General features: G+C 59.2%; 1 protein-coding gene and 1 long non-coding RNA gene across 4 annotated transcripts in view; one reads left to right on the plus strand and one right to left on the minus strand.

Moving 5' to 3' along the window:
- Nucleotides 1-17558, plus strand: part of KCNQ1 (potassium voltage-gated channel subfamily Q member 1) — a 321727-nt gene that overhangs the window by 82867 nt on the left and 221302 nt on the right. The gene's annotated exons all lie outside the window — the stretch shown is intronic.
- The window catches only part of LOC306640619, a 98731-nt gene continuing 94737 nt past the window's right edge, over nucleotides 13565-17558 (minus strand). Inside the window, exons 3-4 of one of the 2 annotated variants that reach the window (XR_013757828.1) lie at nucleotides 16802-17297; nucleotides 13565-15736 (exon numbers count right to left, since the gene is read on the minus strand). This is a non-coding gene — a long non-coding RNA (uncharacterized lncRNA). Of the gene's footprint in view, nucleotides 15737-16356; nucleotides 17298-17558 lie in introns of those variants that run through there. The other variant, XR_013757829.1, reaches the window with a different exon arrangement.

Here is a 17558-nt window from a genome sequence, read left to right on the forward strand (position 1 = left end):
TGGAGCCAGTGCTTCCCTCCTCGGCTGCGCCTGGCTTTTATGGTGCCAGAAAGCTGTTATCTCAGCAAGGGCTAAGGAAGCCCCAGGGCGGCCTCCGAGGGATTAAGCATTCTGCTGAACCAGGATATTTGGTGGGCCTGAAAAAGCCATCTTAGGAGGAATCTCATCCTGGCCAGGTCTGGCCTGGGACTTTGAACAGGCGCGTTGCGGTGCCGCTGGGCACTGGGTCCTGACCAGAGGAGCTGTGTTCACGTGTGTCTGTGGACGTAGCAACACGTGTGTGCCTGGGTGTGCCTGGGCCAGGACTGGGGCCCTGTTGCCGTGGCTCCCCCTTCCCAGAACTCCCCTCCTCTGGGCCATGAGAGAACCTGCCCTAGTCCAGGTGAGGGCTAGTTTTGGTCACAACCTTTTTCCCGATTCCACACAAAAGGCATGACGCAGCGCACGTCCGTGCCTTCTGGTGGCCAGCATGCCGGGGGACTGTCCTGAGGTGCCTGTGGTTAAGGCCCGTGAGTGCAGCTGGAGTCCTGGAGGATGAGGTCATTGCTTCCTGCCTGCTGCGGTGACCCACCCCTCCCACCAGCTGGATGCTGCACTGTGCCTGCTGCCCTGACAGGCCTCAGTTTCCCAGCCGCAGCTGGAGACCGCGTGGGGTCCCAGCCCTGCAGCAGCCCCGGAGGGTCTCCCTTTCCTGTGGAACACGTTCAGGCCCTGTCCTCAGCTCCCCTAGGCCCCAGTCCCCCTTCACACTCAGAACGAGCAGACGCCCGCAGTCCCAGCTTTTCCCGTCCAGGCTGCTCTGCCATGAAACACCGCCTGCCGCGTGCCTGCCAGGTGCGTGTGCCGGGGCAGAGCCGTGGTGTGGGCCTTGGTGCTGCCTCGCTGGGAGCATGTGCTGCTTGCTATCCTGCAGTGTCTGGTGGCCCTTGGGAGGGCGTCAGCACAGTCCCGTGGTCACTGCCACTTACTGAGCGTGCCGTGTGCACACTCTGATCCTCTCCTGCAGGGAAAGGGGGAGACCCTCCAAGGTTGAGTCACTCCGCACCAAGTCGGGACCAGCGGGTGGCTCAGGCTTCCCGTTAATGACCCCCAGGTCCGGTTCCCTGCACGGCCTGCACCTCCCTGCCGCGGGAGCTCTGACCCTCTGACCCAGCTCCATCCCGCACTGTCACTCAGCACCACCTCCATGCCTGACTCTGCCCGGAGACATCCACCACTTCCTCCTGGGCTCCCAGTCCTCCAGGAAAACACCCTCTCCCTCTGCAGAACTGGAGTGCCTGTCTCTGTTCCTGGCACACCGGGTCCCTGCCATCTGGGCTCTCTCTGATACTCTGGTTCAAAAGTGCCCCCCAGCCCCCTCTCCTCAGGTTGGCTTGTCTTCTCCTACATTCATTCAGCCAGCAAATATTTATTAAGCACCTGGTGTGAGCCAGGCTCTGTGTACAAATAGGACCTGGGCCAGGGAGGGCGGGATGCAAGCCCACACCCCAGGACCTCGCTGCAGTCCTGCCTGCGTGGAGGCCAGCACTAAAGTCCTGCCTGCAGGGCTTGTGGAGCTGGGCTCTGAGGGTAGACACAGGTCTGTGTGCAGCCACCAGGGCATGCAGCTGCAGCCTGCTCAGACTTGAGGGTCACTCTGCGGGGGCGAATTCCTGTCTCACCTGCCCTGAGACCCCCTAAGGCTCCCCCATGGCCTGTTCCAGGTTAGAGGGACGTAGCCTCCAGGCTGGGATGGCAACAGTGACACAGGGCCTGGGGCTGCTCCTTGGCATGCGGGACCCTAGGGACTTCCAGCTATGCAGGGGGGCCTGTAGCTGGGCTCAAGTTGTGTTGGGTTTCCAGAGATGTCCTGCTGCCCTCTGGGCCGGAAGCCTCTAGAACCTCCCTCTCAGGCTGGCCCAGAACCCTGAGCGGAGCCGGGAGCGGCCTTGCAGAACTGCGCTGCAGCTGTTAGAGGCACAGACGCGAGCATCCATTCTGGCGTTCGGGCCTGCAGGAGGGCTTCTGGGCTGGGGCTGCAAGGGCTTCCTTTGTGCTGCGGGTTGGAACCACGAGAGCCATGCAACAAAGGGTCAGAGGAGTGGCTTCAGCCTGGACGTTCCTCTCCCATCCGCAGGCCCAAAGCCTGAGACCCAGTGGCAGCTGTGCGGGTTCCTTCAGAGGCCGAGGGGGCCCTGGGACCCAGGCCTCACCCTTGCTGCTGGGCACTGTTGCCAACTCCAGCCCCTCGATTCATCTCTTTACCTGGCACCCTGTGTGTGAGCCACCATGCGCGAATGTCCCCTTTTGCAAGGACGCCATTCACGCTGACTTGGGGGCCCACCCTCTTCTCTGTGGCCTCATCCTAAGTCACATCTGCAAAGACCACACCGAACTGGGGCAAAACAGTGCACCCCAGGGTGCCTCTGCCGGGGGTATGCGAGCTTGGCCCACTTCCCGTGGCCAGTCCAGCCAGCAGCTCTACGGCAGGCACTGCCCACGGCGAATGAGAACCTCTGGGGGACTCGTGCCTCCCCTGCACAGGGGGACCCTGTGACCTGCAGCACCTCAGGCCCACACCTCTGGATTTGAGGGGAAGTTGGCTGAGCCCCGTTCTAAACTATTTAGTGGGTCACTTTTAACGTAGTGGCACGTTCAAACCGGTGCTGGAATGATGGACGGCTGTGTCCCCTGAGAGCAGCGGGGACAGCTGGGGCCTGAGCAGCCCTCTCTGCTGTCTGAGGAGCCAGCACCACTCACCACCTTTCCGGTTCCACCGTGTCTCTCTGATGGGAAGGGGGCTGTGGGCAGTGCACCCTGGGCCCAGATGGCCTCTGCCCTGCTGGGCCGTCGCCCTTACTCTGCCCCACTTGCCCAGCCATGAACGCGCCCGTCCCTGGGTGCAGGCGTGTCCTAGAACGGGGCCTCCCGCAGCGTGGGCCTGGTCCCTCCTACCAGCACAGTCTCTGCTTCTTTCCGGTTGCTTCTGGCTGTCACACGGTTTGGGCTCCTTGACCTGCAGCAGCCTAGCCTCCCCTTTGTGGCCTCTCCCCTGAACTGTGAAGGATGATGTAGTAGCCTGGGGACAAGGACCCTTGTGTGGGAGGTGGCCCCTATGGGAGAGGTGGCAGGGCAGGGTGTATCACCTGGCCAGGTGCCTGGTCCCTGGACTGAGGTGCAGGGTCTGGATTGGCCATGGCCGTGGCCCTGCCCGAGGCAGCTGCATGTGAGCACAGATGACACTCTTTATACAGAGCAGAGAAGACAGGCGCCCCGGCTGGGACCAGACGCTCTGGGCTCCCAGGGCCTGTGTGTGGAGGGCATACAAAGAGCCGCTTTCTGCAACAGGCAGCCTCCATGGGGCCTGCAGTGGGCCTCGCCTCCTCTGCGTGGGCCCAGGCTACACTGCTCAGCACACCACAGGCAGGTGGCGAGTGGACCTGGGGGGATCCGGGTCTTTCCTCCAGGGGCTTGTGCAGGTGAAAGGCCTTGGCTCCTCTATCAGGACACCTTGGCCAGGCTGTTCCCCGCTGCCCCAGGGCCCCGGGGTGGCTCCAGCACATGCCCTGAAGGAAAGGGAGACAGCCTGGCTCATGTGTACTGGTGTGACCCTCCAAGGGCCAGGGAGAGGCCAGGGTCCCCACCCCCAGCCTCCCCGCACCCCTGCTCTGTGGAGCCTCCTGTAAGACCTGGCCCTGACCACATTTCCAGGGTCTCTCCCGTTCTCAGGTTACAGTAGGTGAGGTTCTGGGGACGTGGAGCAAGGAGGGGAAGCCCCCTGCTGAAGAGCCGCATCTTGGAATAACCACAGCTCAGCCGTCCAGGCCCAGGCTGTGCTGGACGTGGAGTCCACGCAGCCTCGGCCCTGCCAGCCCGTCAGCGTCTCCTTGACCTGCACTTTGGCCAGGGCCGTCCCACAGCCCATCTACAAGGACCGTCCTAAGGTGCAGGAAGCAGACGCGGGCTGGGCGTCCCGTCACCCCTGGGGCAGGAGGGGCCTGTGGCCAGAGGCACCCTGGAGCGCACATGCAGTGCGGCGGCCTCCTGGCACCTGGAGTGTGGCGTGCACGTGCGCAGCAGGCGTGAGGCCCCAGGTGTCTGGGTGGTCTCACATTCTGCAGCTCCCCTGCCCACCCACCCCTTCCCTCTTTTCAGAAATTGTGATGATTCAGCTCCAGGTCAGTAATGAGAGACAGAGCCGCTGGGTTCGGGAGCGGGGCCCTGGTGGGGCCAGTGCAGGGCGCCTGCCGGCCGAGGGGCTCCTGGGTCAGCAGGAAGGACCCCTCTGGGGCAGTGGCAGGAGTCCTGTCCCTTCTGGAAGGTGACAGCCATGCAGGGGCTTAATCACCAGGTGGCCTGGAGGGGTCCACGGGGCTTTGTTCTCTGCAGTCTCGGCCGTGTGGGTCTGGCTGCGAGGAACGTCCCCAAGAGAGCAGCCTCAGCCCCCTGGCACGTCCAGGCCGGGTCCTGTTTTTCTCTCCCGCCTTCCCCACCACCACCTTCCTTCAGGCCCGGGACAAAAGTCAGGCCTGGGGTGGGGGCCGCCTGCTGCAGGCCCTCGGGTGTCTCCATTCGGGTTTGGTGGGATTAGAGTGTGCCGGCCGTGGGGACAGGTGTTTCCTTTATGCTCTGCCTGAGGGCTGGAAAGAACCCCGTCAGTAAGTGCCACATTCGGCGGGGGTCTCTGGCTCCAGGGAGCTGGGGGGGCCGGGTTTTGTTAGGTCCTTGTTTTTACATCTGACCCCAGCCAGCTGGAGAGCCCTGCTTTAAGCGCAGGGTAACAGCTGACATAACATAGCGGGGGGCTGCTGGGGCTGCCCTGGCACCCGCTCTCCTGTGGGGCGCCCGGGGCTGTCGGGGGGAGTTGTTGGGGCTGCAAGGATGAGCCCGGCGGGGCCTCGTGGCCGTGGGGCGCGGCTCGGTGGGGTCTGCCAGCTGTCCGCCGAGGAGTGGGCTGCCTGAGTGTTGTTGCGGAGGGGCCTGAGGAGGGGGCTGGGCAGGTGCCTGAGTGATCCCCCAGGGCACTGTGCTCACGAGCTCCAATCACGTTCCTGGCCTCCCCAGGTCACGCAGAACGAAAACCAGAGGCCCTGGCTGTGCGCCATTGAAGCCTGTCATTGTGTGACTGCTTGGTGGGAGGGGGAGGGGCTCAGAGCAGCCTTGCAGGGTCGAGGGGCCGCTGCTCAAGCACCTAGGTCCCCCGAGCCCCCGCTTCACCGAGTTGACCTCAGAGCCAGGCCTGGCAGCTCCTTCCACTAGATTTTGTCTCCAGTCTCAAAGCCTGTGATGGTCAGGGATGCCGGGTGGGGCAAGTGGGGACCCTGGGATGGGGAGGGGGCTGGGGGAGGGGCCACAGCAGCCTCTTCAGAGCTGGTGTGAGATGCTCTTGAGCCCAGTGTGTCTGGAGCTGGCCATCAGCTCCTGGGCTTGGGGGTGGGTGCATTTCACCCTTGAGTGTCTCCAGCTGGGGGCCTGGTCTTCCCCTACACGGCTCTCTGCCCCGAGCAGCAGTCCAGAGGGTGCGTGCCTGGCCTGCACAGCTTCCTTCCTCTTGGATGGTGGCTGGGAGGCAGAGGCCCCTGGTGGAGGCTGCCTGTGGATTTCAGGTGGACCTGGTCACCACAGGGCAGAGAAAAGTCCTCTGTGGTGAACAAGCTGGGTACCCCAGCAGAAGTGCAGCTGGTCAAGGTGGCCAGGTGGCAGGCTGCGATCCGGCTCGGACGCCCAGCTGAGAGGAGGGCGACAATGGGTGCGCACAGCCACACGCGTTCCACACGCCACGCACAGCCACACGCGTGGACGCACATGGGCCCCCATGTGAGTGCGCTCACGTGTGCGCGCACGTTCAGGCTCATACACGTGCCTGCACGCACACGTGCGCACAAGCACACAGCCCTGGCGCTCGGCCGGCGGGGAGCGAGACCCCCGTGGGGCCGCGTTCCATTTGCACATTTAATCCAGAAACTGTCGGCACGGGAAGCCTGGACGAGAACAAAATGTCAAGTGTGTGCCGAGAGGCGCAGGCCGCCCTCCTCCTGGCGGGGCGATGATCTGGTCAGTTTCCGAGCAGCATGTGCTGAGAATAATCCGTGCATTCAGAGCGCCGTGGGGCGGGGGAGGGCAGGATCTTCATTTCATTTTGAATTTCTTCAGCGGGTCTGTGTCTCTTCTCCCTGCTGGCTCTCCAGGCCAGCTGGGGAGGGTCGGGAGCGTCGCTTCTGCCCCTGGGGGTGGGGACCAGTGCAGTCCCTCCTCGGTCACTGCTCAGTATTGCCAGCAAGCGAGTGTCCCAGCCTCAGCAGCTGCTACAGAAGCCTGGGATTAGGGCAAAACCAGGGCACCCTTTCTGTTTGGGGGTTTGGGTTGCTGCTCTTGGGGTCTCCTAAACTTAGAGGTCCCCTGTGCTCAAGACTCTTGCCACCTCAGGCTCAAGGTGACCTTTGAGTGAGGACCTGTGTTGCCCACTTAGGAACTCCTGTCTGTGGGGAGATGCCCTTCACCCCAGGAGTTCAGGGATCGCAATTTCAGGGGTGTTGAGGCCCCGGGTTCCATGGCTGGCACCTGTGCAGGAAGGTAGCCAGCCTCTGTGGGTAAATGCACAGGGACAGAATGGCCAGGTAACACAGGGGCGTATTTCTATCTAAGAGACTGACCCTGTGTTTTCAAGGTGGCCGCGCCCCTTGCTTCCTGAGCAGCATGAGCAAACGTCGGTGCCCCTGTGCTCGGCAAGGTCAGTGGGTTCAGCCTTAGTCCACCCGATAGTGTCCCTGGAAGCTCTGTGCGTCTGAGTTCTCATTTCCCAATGACGAATGATGTTGAGGACCTTGGCATGCGTTTAAGGGGCATTCACTTAACTGGAGACATGTTTTTCTGTCTTCCGCCTATTTTAAAATCAGGTTGTTTGCCTTATTATTGAGCTGCAAATGTTCTCTATATGTTCTGGTTCCATGGACGTGTTTTCACATAGTTTCTCCTAGTCTACGGCTCGCCTTCTCATTTATTTAATATCATGTTTTTAAAACAGAAGTTTTCAACTTTATGCCATCAAACGTATTACGTTTCCTTTTAAGTACCATCTTCCTTGCTTTTATGCCACACTTACAAGTGTCTGTCACTAAGGTTTTCTCCTGGTAGTTTCATTCCGGCTCTTGCCTTCAGGCCTGTGATGGGGCTGGGTTAGTGTCCCATGCCACGTAAAGACGGCCATGGCCTCTTGGGTGCGGGGCTGTCTTGGGATCATCTGACTCTGAAGATCCCCTTGGTGAGAGCCGCCGACAGCACTGTGTGTCTCCTTTACCCGAACCTTCTCACTGGAGATGCTTTGTAGTTCTTGGTGTCTGGGTCCCGAACGCCTTTGACAGACCCCCTGTCACCTGTTTTCAATGCCATTGCTAAGAGGAACGGGCCTCATTCTTCCTCTGCACTGGGCAGACGTCGTCATGGAACCTGCGAGCACAACTCTGCTGTGCAACAGGGCTGCTAACCAGGCGTGGACCGCTTGGCGTCATGCGCATTTCTTCTCTGCTTTATGGCCGCTGCTCAGCTTTGCACGTTTGTTTCGTGACCACGCTAAACACCCGTTAGTTCTAGCAAACTAATCTTGCTACGTTCATGGATTCTGTTCTCCTTGCGTTACACGGGTGGTGGCGCTGTCTGCAGATGACGATGACCTTACCCTTGTTTTCCAACCTGGGTGGCTACTTACTTCCACCACTGGAAGCCACTGGGTGGCTTCAGCGACTGGCCCGCCGGCAGTGTTCAGCAGCGGGGGGAGCGTACCCACTCTTAGAGAAGCTCCTCGGTCTCGCTATCTGGAGAGACATCAGCAGTCGGTGCAAAGGTGTCCCCCGTCGGGTTGAGGAACACCCCGGATGCCAATGCCCCGAGTCTCAACAGTGACGGGGCCTGGATTTTGCCAAAGGTTTTTTATTACACACATTTTGAGAGGATCCTGTAGTATCTTATTTTTTCTGTTCCCTTAAAATGACGAATTGTATTGGTTCCAAACCATACACTTGCACCCTGGATCTACTCGGTCACAGTGCCATTCTTTCTGTGGTTCACTTGACTTGATTTGCAGAATCTTTCCAAGAAGCTGCGTGCCAGTTCCCGAGTGAGGTCACTTTAGTTTTCTGATGGTGTCTTCGGTCTTGGTGTTGGAACGAAGCAGAAGGGCAGCTGAGCAGGGGGCTTTCTCTCTTCTTGGGTAGAACTGGTCTTATTCCTTCCCTGTCTGGGGGTTTCGTTTGTTTTCACGAGATGGTGGCTAGTTAGGTCCTAGACTTGGTGAATAGCCGTGCACAGGTATCTGTTCTGTCTTGAGTGAGCTTTGGCACGTGGGCACTGGGAAGAGTCCATCTCAGTGGGGTGGCGGATCCATGGCACGGGGTTGTTGGTAACGTTACATTATTGTCCTTCAAACAGCAGCACAGCCCGTAGCTATGCCCCTTTAGTTCCTGGAATTGGTGACTTGTGCCTCTTTTCTCTTCTTCTTTTAAAAATGATGAGTTTAGCTGGAATCTTAGCAAATTCACTGATCTCTGAGGAGCATCTTCAGGGCTCACTGACTTTTCCTGCTCTCGGTTGTTGACCTCTGCGACTTTTTGCGGTTCCTGCTCTGCTTGCCGCCTGGAGCTTGCTGTGCTCCCCTTTCTGCAGGTGGCGAGTCCTCTGCACACAGGTAGGGGTGGCACTCATCACTCTGAAGGCCACGCACATTTTCAACCTCTTCCTTGACGTGTGGGCTCCAGACACTCGGGCCTTTCCAGGCGCCTTGCCATTGCCGAGTTAGCCCTCCGTCCGTCTGCAGTTGGAAAAATACTATGATCTGAATCTTCTGCAGTTTGTCAGGGCTTGGTTGATGGCGTGGAGGCCGGCGTGTGCATTCCGCCGCCGAGAGGACTGGCGTGTGAGGCTGGGTTGCCCGTGCCTACTGCCCCTTTCCTGGTTTTCTCTTCCTGCTCCAGCACCCAGTGAGCGAGGGGCCTCAGTGTCCAGCTGTGACTGGACTTGCCTCTCAGTTCTGGTGCAGGTAGGTTTTGCTCTGTGCATGTCAAGGTTTTGCTGCTGGGCACATGTGTGCTTGGGGCCGCTGTGTCCTCTTGATGAATTGACGTGCTTGTCATTGTGAAGTCGTCTTTATGCCTGGTCATTTTCTTTGCTCTGAAATCTGCTCTGTCCGATATTAACACAGCCACTGTGGCTTTTTTTTTTTTTAATTTAATAATTGGTGCTAACACGGCATGTCGTTTTTATTTATCTTTACTTTTAAACTTTTAGTGTCTTTATATTCTAGGTGTCTCTTTCATGAAACATATCATCGTGCCTTTGTGAGGCAATTAAGATCTTTTTCCTCCCTGGGTAAGTGAAGCATATTTGCATCAATTGAAACGACTGATTCTGGTTGTGTGTCGAAGTTTCTCGGAATCATGTGGCGTCTGCTGCAGTCGCGTGGGCTGCTCACAAGTTCACTCCTCACTCTTGGACGGCATGCTGGGGTCCAGGAGGGCTGCCTCGGCCCCCGTGGTACCACCGTCACGTCCCTGAGTCCCTGCTCTCTGGCCTCTGGCGGGTTGGCCTGTGTTAGTGTTCTTTAGCCCCCACTGCACATGACCGGAGAGCGCGCCGTCCAGCCCGCCCTGTGTGGACTGCTCATGAGCTGACCGGGTGCCACAGGAGTAGCCGTGCCCGAGTGCAGCCCTGATATTTTCAGTTCTCACGAAGCCGTCTTTGCACAGACCTGTGTCCTTACACGTGAAATCATTAACAGAAAGCAGCCTGTGCTTCTTATTTTCCTTGTTATCAGAAGGCCAAGTCAAAAAAGTTTTTTAATTACAAAAAGAAAACTAGTGACCTTTATCCAGTGATTTTTAAAACAACAAATTTAGAAATATGAGATAGCAATGAATTTTTATAGATAGTTGGATGGTTGCTTAAAAGAGATAAATATCTACTTTTAAATGGGAGTTCAAACGAGAATCAATAATAGAAAGTGGACTAGCTGCTAAATAAACGATGCTGTTCTGGGGGTAAGACCACGGAGGGGGGGTAAGACCACGGAGTGGGGGGTAAGACCACGGAGGGGGGTAAGACCACGGAGGGGGGGTAAGACCACGGAGTGGGGGGTAAGACCACGGAGTGGGGGGTAAGACCACGGAGGGGGGTAAGACCACGGAGGGGGGGTAAGACCACGGAGGGGGGGTAAGACCACGGAGTGGGGGGTAAGACCACGGAGGGGGGTAAGACCACGGAGGGGGGGTAAGACCACGGAGGGGGGGTAAGACCACGGAGTGGGGGGTAAGACCACGGAGGGGGGTAAGACCACGGAGGGGGGGTAAGACCACGGAGGGGGGGTAAGACCACGGAGGAAGCTTTTAGAAACCAAGGCAGCAGCTGAAGCGGTGGGAGTCATTTTATTTCTGTGCATCGTCACAATGTAAGTGCTGTTGTGTGAGCCTGGGGCAAGAGGATGACAAGGACCAGACTGGGTGTCCTCCACAGGTGTCTGGGGGTCTCTGTGGGAACGTGAAGGACCGGATGCCGGGGGAGGAGGGGCTGGGCTGCTCTGCAGCTTGGGCCCTGGTGCTGGAGCAGGGGCTGTGCAAGAGGCTGTGGGTCCGGCGGCCTGGACCTGGAGGACCAGAGGCGCATCTGTCTGACTGCAGGTGTCATGGGGGTGCGGACGTGTGGGCAGGAAGCGCACCTCGCATCCAGCTCTTCTGGGGAGGGAGCCCAGGTCTTCTGCCGATTCTGCCATATTTTGTTTCTTAAGAAAACACAACAAACAAACAGAAAAAGAAATCAGAACCAAGCGCGGCAAGCCGAGGGCGGGCGGATGTCTGCCTGCCGTCGGGAGCTCCGAGCTGGGCTCCCCAGCAGCCCTGTGCCCTTTCTGACCTATGGTGCTGCTGGGGTGTCCTGGGGGACACGTCTCCCTGTCTGCGAGTGCTGAACTCTAAGACACCTCCGGAACTCCCCAGCCCCCAGGGTGCCTCCTGAGCGGGTGCGGCAGTGTGGGGCGGGAGGCTGGGGACGGCGCCCGGGGCCGCTCGCACGTTCCTGGGCGGGCACACGCGTGAGCCGCATGTGTGGGTGCTGGGCTCTGGGCGGGGGCCCCGTGTGCAGTCACGTGGACTTGTCTGAGGAGGGTGCCTGCGTCCCGGGGCAAAGCAAGGACACGGTGGTGGTGAACAAAGGGCCCTGTCTCTTGCCCGCACCCCCCGCCCGAGCTGCTCGGGTTGAGAAAACAGCACTTTAGAGGATGTCTGGTGACAGGTGTGGGGCCTGGGCAGGACCTGGGCCTTCCTCCCGGTGGCTTCGGGTCAGCGCCACAGCACTTCCCGAGGAGGCAGGCCCGCGGGGCCCGGGGCCACTCTGGTGGCTGTGTTCGTTTTGCAGCTCTGGGTCCCCAGCAGTGTGGTAGCCATCCGTCGGCAGGCCACATCATACAGCGGTGCCCCACAAGCCCGCCAGAGGCAGGACGCTGGGAAGGAGGCTGCCTAGCCACCCTCCTGGGCTGGCCTTCACTGGAGTCCTAACCCTCTGTCCAGCCTGTGTGGGGACATCTTGGGGCCTCAGTTTCCCATCTGAAAGAATCAGCCAGGTGACCTCTATGCCCTTGGGTGCCATGAAAACTCCCAACAGCAGTGAAGTGCTGCTCGCTGGGGTCGTGGCGGAGGCGGGTCCAGCTGGTGAAATCTGCAGCAGCCCCAAGCCCGGGCGTCTCCTGAGCTGCCCCACGGCACAGCAGGAAGGCCGTCTCCCTGGCAGGGCACCTGGGACGGGGACACGGACGGCTGTGCCCTGCCTGGCCTTTCCGCAGGCGCCTGGGGGCGGCTCTGGAGGAGCGGGCGCCATCTCCCACCGGCACCCCACCCCCAGCACGACCCCGTGGAGGAGGACACGTCCCCCTCACCAGGTGACCCTCCAAGCCGCTGTGGGTGGAATGGGATGTCACGGGGAGGCAGAGAGGCTAAGGACTCGGAGGCACCACAGCCACTGGGCCTGACCTGGGGGCAGTGGCCAGGAGTGGCCCACAAGTGTCTGGGCCACAGCTTGGGCAGTGCCCGGCTTGATGCCTAGCAGGCAGGGTGCCTGGGGACCTCGGGAGGGGAGCGGACCCGGGAGGACAGGCCTCCGAGCTGGAACCACGTCGGGCCCACCCAGCCAGGCTGACTGGCTGTGCTGTCGTCCCCGTCCTCGGTGATGACTTGGAGTCGAGGTCGACCAGCGTCGTATGTCAAGGGCCAGGGACATCAGGCTGGGGCGCGGACGTCACTCCGGCAGTGAGGCCGAGCCTCCACCCTGTCATCCCTGTACCCTCACTGTCTCTGGGCTGCCTTCCTGTCGGCAGTTCAGTCCCACAGGAGGGACCCGCTGGCCGGTGGTGGTGTCTTCTCGGGGGAAGAGCCATCCTCGGTGGCTGGAGCCCTTCAGGCCCCGGCGTCTGTGCCCCCTCCCCGGGCGCCCCTCCCCAGGGCTGTGGGTTAGAGGTCTGGTGCCAGGAGGTGGACGAGGCTCACTACAGGAGTCACCTGAGCAGTGGCGCCTGGGGGCTGGAAGTGACAGGGCCGAGCGGCTGCCACCCCCATGGAGGCCAGGGACACACTTGCCTGGTCAGTGGCTGGGATGGGCCTGGGGGCACAAGCCGGCGCCCCTCGTGAGTCCTAGAACAGGCAGGAGGGCAGCTCCGGGGCTCTCCAGTGGGCGGTCAGGGGCTTCTGGAAGGGACCTGGGGAGACAGGGGCCTCAGTGTGTCCGGTTACTTTTTGGTTTTCTGTTTCCTAATCTCCCAAACCCAGATCTCCAACTGCTCATCACCCTCTGACAACTCTAAGAAACGATCGGGGCACACGAGTCTCCTGGGGGGTCTCGTGACTTTGGTCCCTTCTTGTTGGGGCTCAGGTCTGTTGGGGTTTTGAGGACAAACAACCCTCCCCTCTTCAGGTGTCCAGTTCCAGGGGTCTGGCAATGTGCAGCTGTCAGCCCCCGAAGCCCAGCGCGCAGGGCCGTCGCCCGGGGGCGCCCAGCACCAGGGAACAGGCGGCGTGGGCTCTGCGGCCTCCCGGCGTCATGGGGTTGGAATCCGCAGCAAGCACCGAGCCTGGCTTCCATCACTTGGCACGGCGTGTGTGGGGCTCCTCTGTGTCACCGTCTGCGTTCAGTAGTTGTTTCCTTTTGTTTGGAAAGGATAAAGTGTACCTCAGTTTGTTTATCCGTTCACAGGCGGATGGACACTTGAGCCGGTCCCGTTCAGCTGTCGAGAGGGCTGCACGGATGTGCTCAGGACCTGCAGGAATCATGTCTTCATTCCTCTTGGGCCGGGGCCTGGGAGCGGGGCTGTTGGATCCCACGGCCAGGCCGCTTCCCGTCCCAAGAAACTGCCAAACGGCCTGCGCGGCGGCTATGGGCGCCATGGTGGCGGGCTCCCCAGCACTCGGTGTTGTCTGCAGCTCGAGCCCCGCCCTCCTGGGGGTCCCCCGACCCAGGGTCTGATGGGCACCCGGCCTTCCGCGGACCTTGGCCCCGGGGCTGCTGCAGGGTCGGGCCGGGAGAGCGGGCCTGAGCGTAGGTGCGAGTCTTGTAGAGCTGCGGTTTGTGCACATCTCCTCCCGGTCTTCATCTCTGCGCTCTCCCAACAGGACCTTCCAAACGAGCAGCAGTTTTTAATTTTGATGATGTCCAATTCATCAAGACTTTTCTTTTTCCCCCTGTAAGGTTCATGTTTTTTGTGTTCTAAGAACTATTTGCCTGATCCAAGGTTACAAAGCCTTTTCTCCTGTTTTCTGTAAAGATCCTATAGTTTCACATTTCTTGTTTAGATCTGCGACTCATTCCAAGCTCAGTCTTATGCACGGTGACAGGCACGGATCGGGGTCAAGTCTTCTGCAGGTGGTGACCCCGACGTCCCAGTGACTTTCTTTCCATGGAATTACTTTGGCACCTTTGATGGAAATCAGTTGGCCATGTGTGGGTCCGATTTCTGGACTTTGTGATCTGTTCTGCCAGCAAAGCCCTGTCCTGATTACTGTGACTTTTATACTAAGCCTTGAAATCAGGTCCTGTTAATCCTCCAAGTTTGCTCATTTTCAGAAGTGTGATGCCTGCCAGACCTTCACATGCTCATGTAAATCTTGCAATCAGCCATTGGTTTCTATCAAAAAACAAAGCACACAGCCCCTGCTGGAATCCTCCCCGGCCTTGCCCGGTGTGCACGGGCCTGGGTGTTCCAGTCTTTTGACTGTGAACCTACAGCCTCTCTCCACGCATTGTTTGCGACCCAGGGCACAGAACTTGCTAGATATGTTACTAAGTGCTTTATGCTTGTGAAGTGGCTTCGATGATGCCGCTTCCTCCATTTCGTTTTTGGACCGTTTGCTGCCAGGATGCAGAAGCACAGCTGATTTTTTTATATTGACCTTGTGTCCTGTGTCTTTGCTAACCTAATTAGTTCTAGAAGGATTTTTGTTCATTTGTTTTTGTTTGTTTTTTGTAGATTCTTTAGGATTTTCTATGGAGACGATCATGTTGTCCCAAATAAAGTTAAGTCTTATTTTTTCCTTTCCAATCCATATGCTTTTTATTTCTTGCTTTTCCCTGACAGCACAGGCTAGGCCTCCCACCCCACTCTCAGCGGTGAGCAGAGAGCAGATGTCCCTGTCCTGTTCCTGGCGCAGAGGGGCGAGCACTGCTCCTTCCGTGGGAGTGGTGTGAGCTGTGGGGCTTCTGCAGGTGCTGTTTACCAGGCTACATTCCTTTTCTTCCTCCTTTGCTGGGAACAGAGAACCACAAGGACGCTGTTAGATTTTGTCAGAGGCCTCTGCCCTGGGAAGATGGTCGCCGTCCTCTCCCCTCTTCTTTGGGAACCCAGGGAAAATCACCGACTGATTTTCAGGGTGAAGCTCTGCCTCCCTCACTGGGCCCACACGGTCCGATGCTTGGGGCACAGTGCGGTGCACAGATCTGCTGAGGCCCGGGGGCCGTGCGCCCCTGTGCCCTATGGGGTGGCGCTTGTTTTGCTTGCCCACCTGCTTCTGGCCATGCATCAGAGTGAGGTATCAGAGTGAGCTGGGAAGCGTCTGCTGCGCCACCATTTCGGGAAGAGCTTGGAAGCATGGTGGCGTCTTCCTTTGGTGTTGGTGGAACCGTGAGGCCTCGGGCCTGCGTCTCTGGGTGGCAAGTTCTCACTACAGTCAGTGAGCAAGGCTCTCGGGTTGTCTGTCTCTTCTCGACTACGTCTTTGTCCCCAAGGAGCAGGCTTCCCAGCCCAAATGTGGCTGGGAACAACCATCTTGGGGGACCTTCCTGAGCAGTGTAGGGGCTGTGTGGCCTTCCAGAGTCAGAATGCAGCCCTCTGCAGGGGCACCCACCCCAGGAGCCCCAGAGAGGCCTCGGCTGGGTGGGCTTTGGCCCCAGAGCTGCTCCAGGCCCTTCCCCACCCCGCCTGCTGCTGGCTGTCCAGCGTGACATCCCTCTCCAGCCATCCTGCTCAGGACATGGTGGGAGCCAGGGAAGAGGGCACAGGGGTCAGCCTTGCTGCTCTCTTCCAGTTCTGCTCCCCTGGAAGGCTGCCACTTCCCCAGGGAATGAAATTCAAGGAGACAGGCCCCAGAATCCATGACAAGCCTGCTTTTGTGTGTCCCACTGACTGTGTAAACTGCAGCCCTAAAACAACATCGTCCTTCTGAAGTTGTTCACATATTAGCTCTTAAAACAGCAAAATCCGTGCACAATTTCCTCTCAATCCCTTAAAACATTCCTGAAAGGGGAAAAAAAAAACTGTTTAAATTCACCGCCTGTCATTAAAATCTCTAGATCTGCAGAACGAGCAAGGCACACAGCAGCAGTGACCGATGAGCGGGCGGCGTGCGCCCGCCAACCCAGCGCAGCTGGCCCAGCGCGGGCTCTGCAGGCCCCTGACATATAGGGAGCTGGGCAGGGTGCCGTGGCCTCTGCTGAAGGGACAGGGTGCACAACATGCACTGCAGCCACAGGTTGTTCCCCCCGAGCCTCTGGGGAGTCTTAGCCGGGCACCTTTTAGAAAAGTGGGCTCCTGTAAGACCTCCTTTCCCATCCCAGCCCACCTAAGGGAGCCACGGCGCGTGGGGCCTCCCTGGGGTTAGGAGGCATCAGCAGCGGCCTGAAAGCAAGTCCCCGTTTGGTGGCTGGAGGAGGGAAGCACCTGCCAGGGAGGGGAGGACCTGCCTCACACAGGTGCTGAGCTGGCTGGTGGCTCACGGTGTCCACAGTCTGGCGCAGCTGGTCATGGGCCCGTGCTTCCCCACCACAAGTGGCAGGGTGGCTGGCAGGGGCCGCTCTGACGTGCAGAGGCCCCAGCTGCGACTCAGGGCTGCTGCGCGGAGGCAGCTGGGGGCTCCAGGCAGCCCTTCCACACCCAGGCCTCTGCTCTGCTGGTCCTCGGCCTGGGAGGCTCTAGACGCTTGAGTCCATCCTCAGAGCCCAGGGGTTTCCTGGTGTTGGGAAGTGGCAAGCAACAGCCCCACAAGGAGCAAGCGTGCCCACCCCAAGGCAACGGGACCCCTCCCAGGAGAGGCACTTCTGACCCTGAGGCCTGGATGTCTTCAGGGACTCTTGTCCACTGTCTGGCCTGGCTTGGGTGACAACCTGGAGCCCCTAGCAGGCCAGAAGTACAGGATCGGGCATCAACATGAGGTTCCCGCCCAGGCTGAGGGAGAGCATGGCTGGTGGCTGCTGCGGTCTTGGCTGGCCCTCAGCCAGCTCACTCTCCCTGTGTGCCTGACCAGTCCTCTCGGGCTGGGCCCCTGCTGCTCCAGGTGACCCACGCCATGCCACCTCATCTTACCTGGCACATCTGCAATGGCCCTATCCAAGTCGGTCCCACCCCGAGGCACCACTGGGGACGGCACCTGAGCTCGCGCTGGGGTCTGAAGAGGCTCGAACCTGGGGACCAGCAGAGGAAGCCACATACCTCAGGGTGGCCAGGCTGCCTGCCCACGTAGAGGAAGTTGGCCAGCATGCACCCACATGCTCACAAACACTTTCTCTGCTGACCTTTGTGCCTCCACATCAGACAGAGACCCTCTGGCCTGCCTCGCTATCTGGTGGTGCTGGCGATGGCTCTGTTCCCCACAGAGTGATGAGGGTGAAGGCCAGGGAGAAAGAAGTCTCACGAGGTCTTCTCTTCCCTGAGGAAAGCCTCAGGGAAATCACTAGAGTGGAAATGGCTTCAGATAAGCACTTGTGCAGTTCCACAAAGCAATAGTGGGATCCAAGAGTGCAGTGAGCGTCCACATTCATGAGATACGGAGGGAACGGCAATGTGTCCATCAACTAAGCACCTGTAAGGAGAGGGAGGACGAAACAGGCAAAACCACAAGTGTGAAAAGGAAAAGAATCAAATGTACCCAACTGTACTCTAAATATAAATGTCCCAAATTCCTCCTCAAAAGACAGAGGACTGTCAGAGGATATGCATTGTTTGTTTCTGGTTTACAGTGCTGGGAATCAAATCCAGGGCCCTGCATGTCCGAGGCAAATACTCTGTCACTGAGCTACACACCTCCCTGGTTTTTATTTTAAACAAGGGACAAAACAAACCA

Source organism: Sciurus vulgaris (genome assembly GCF_902686455.1).
Source record: "Sciurus vulgaris genome assembly, chromosome: 11".
NCBI classification, from domain to species: Eukaryota; Metazoa; Chordata; class Mammalia; order Rodentia; family Sciuridae; genus Sciurus; species Sciurus vulgaris.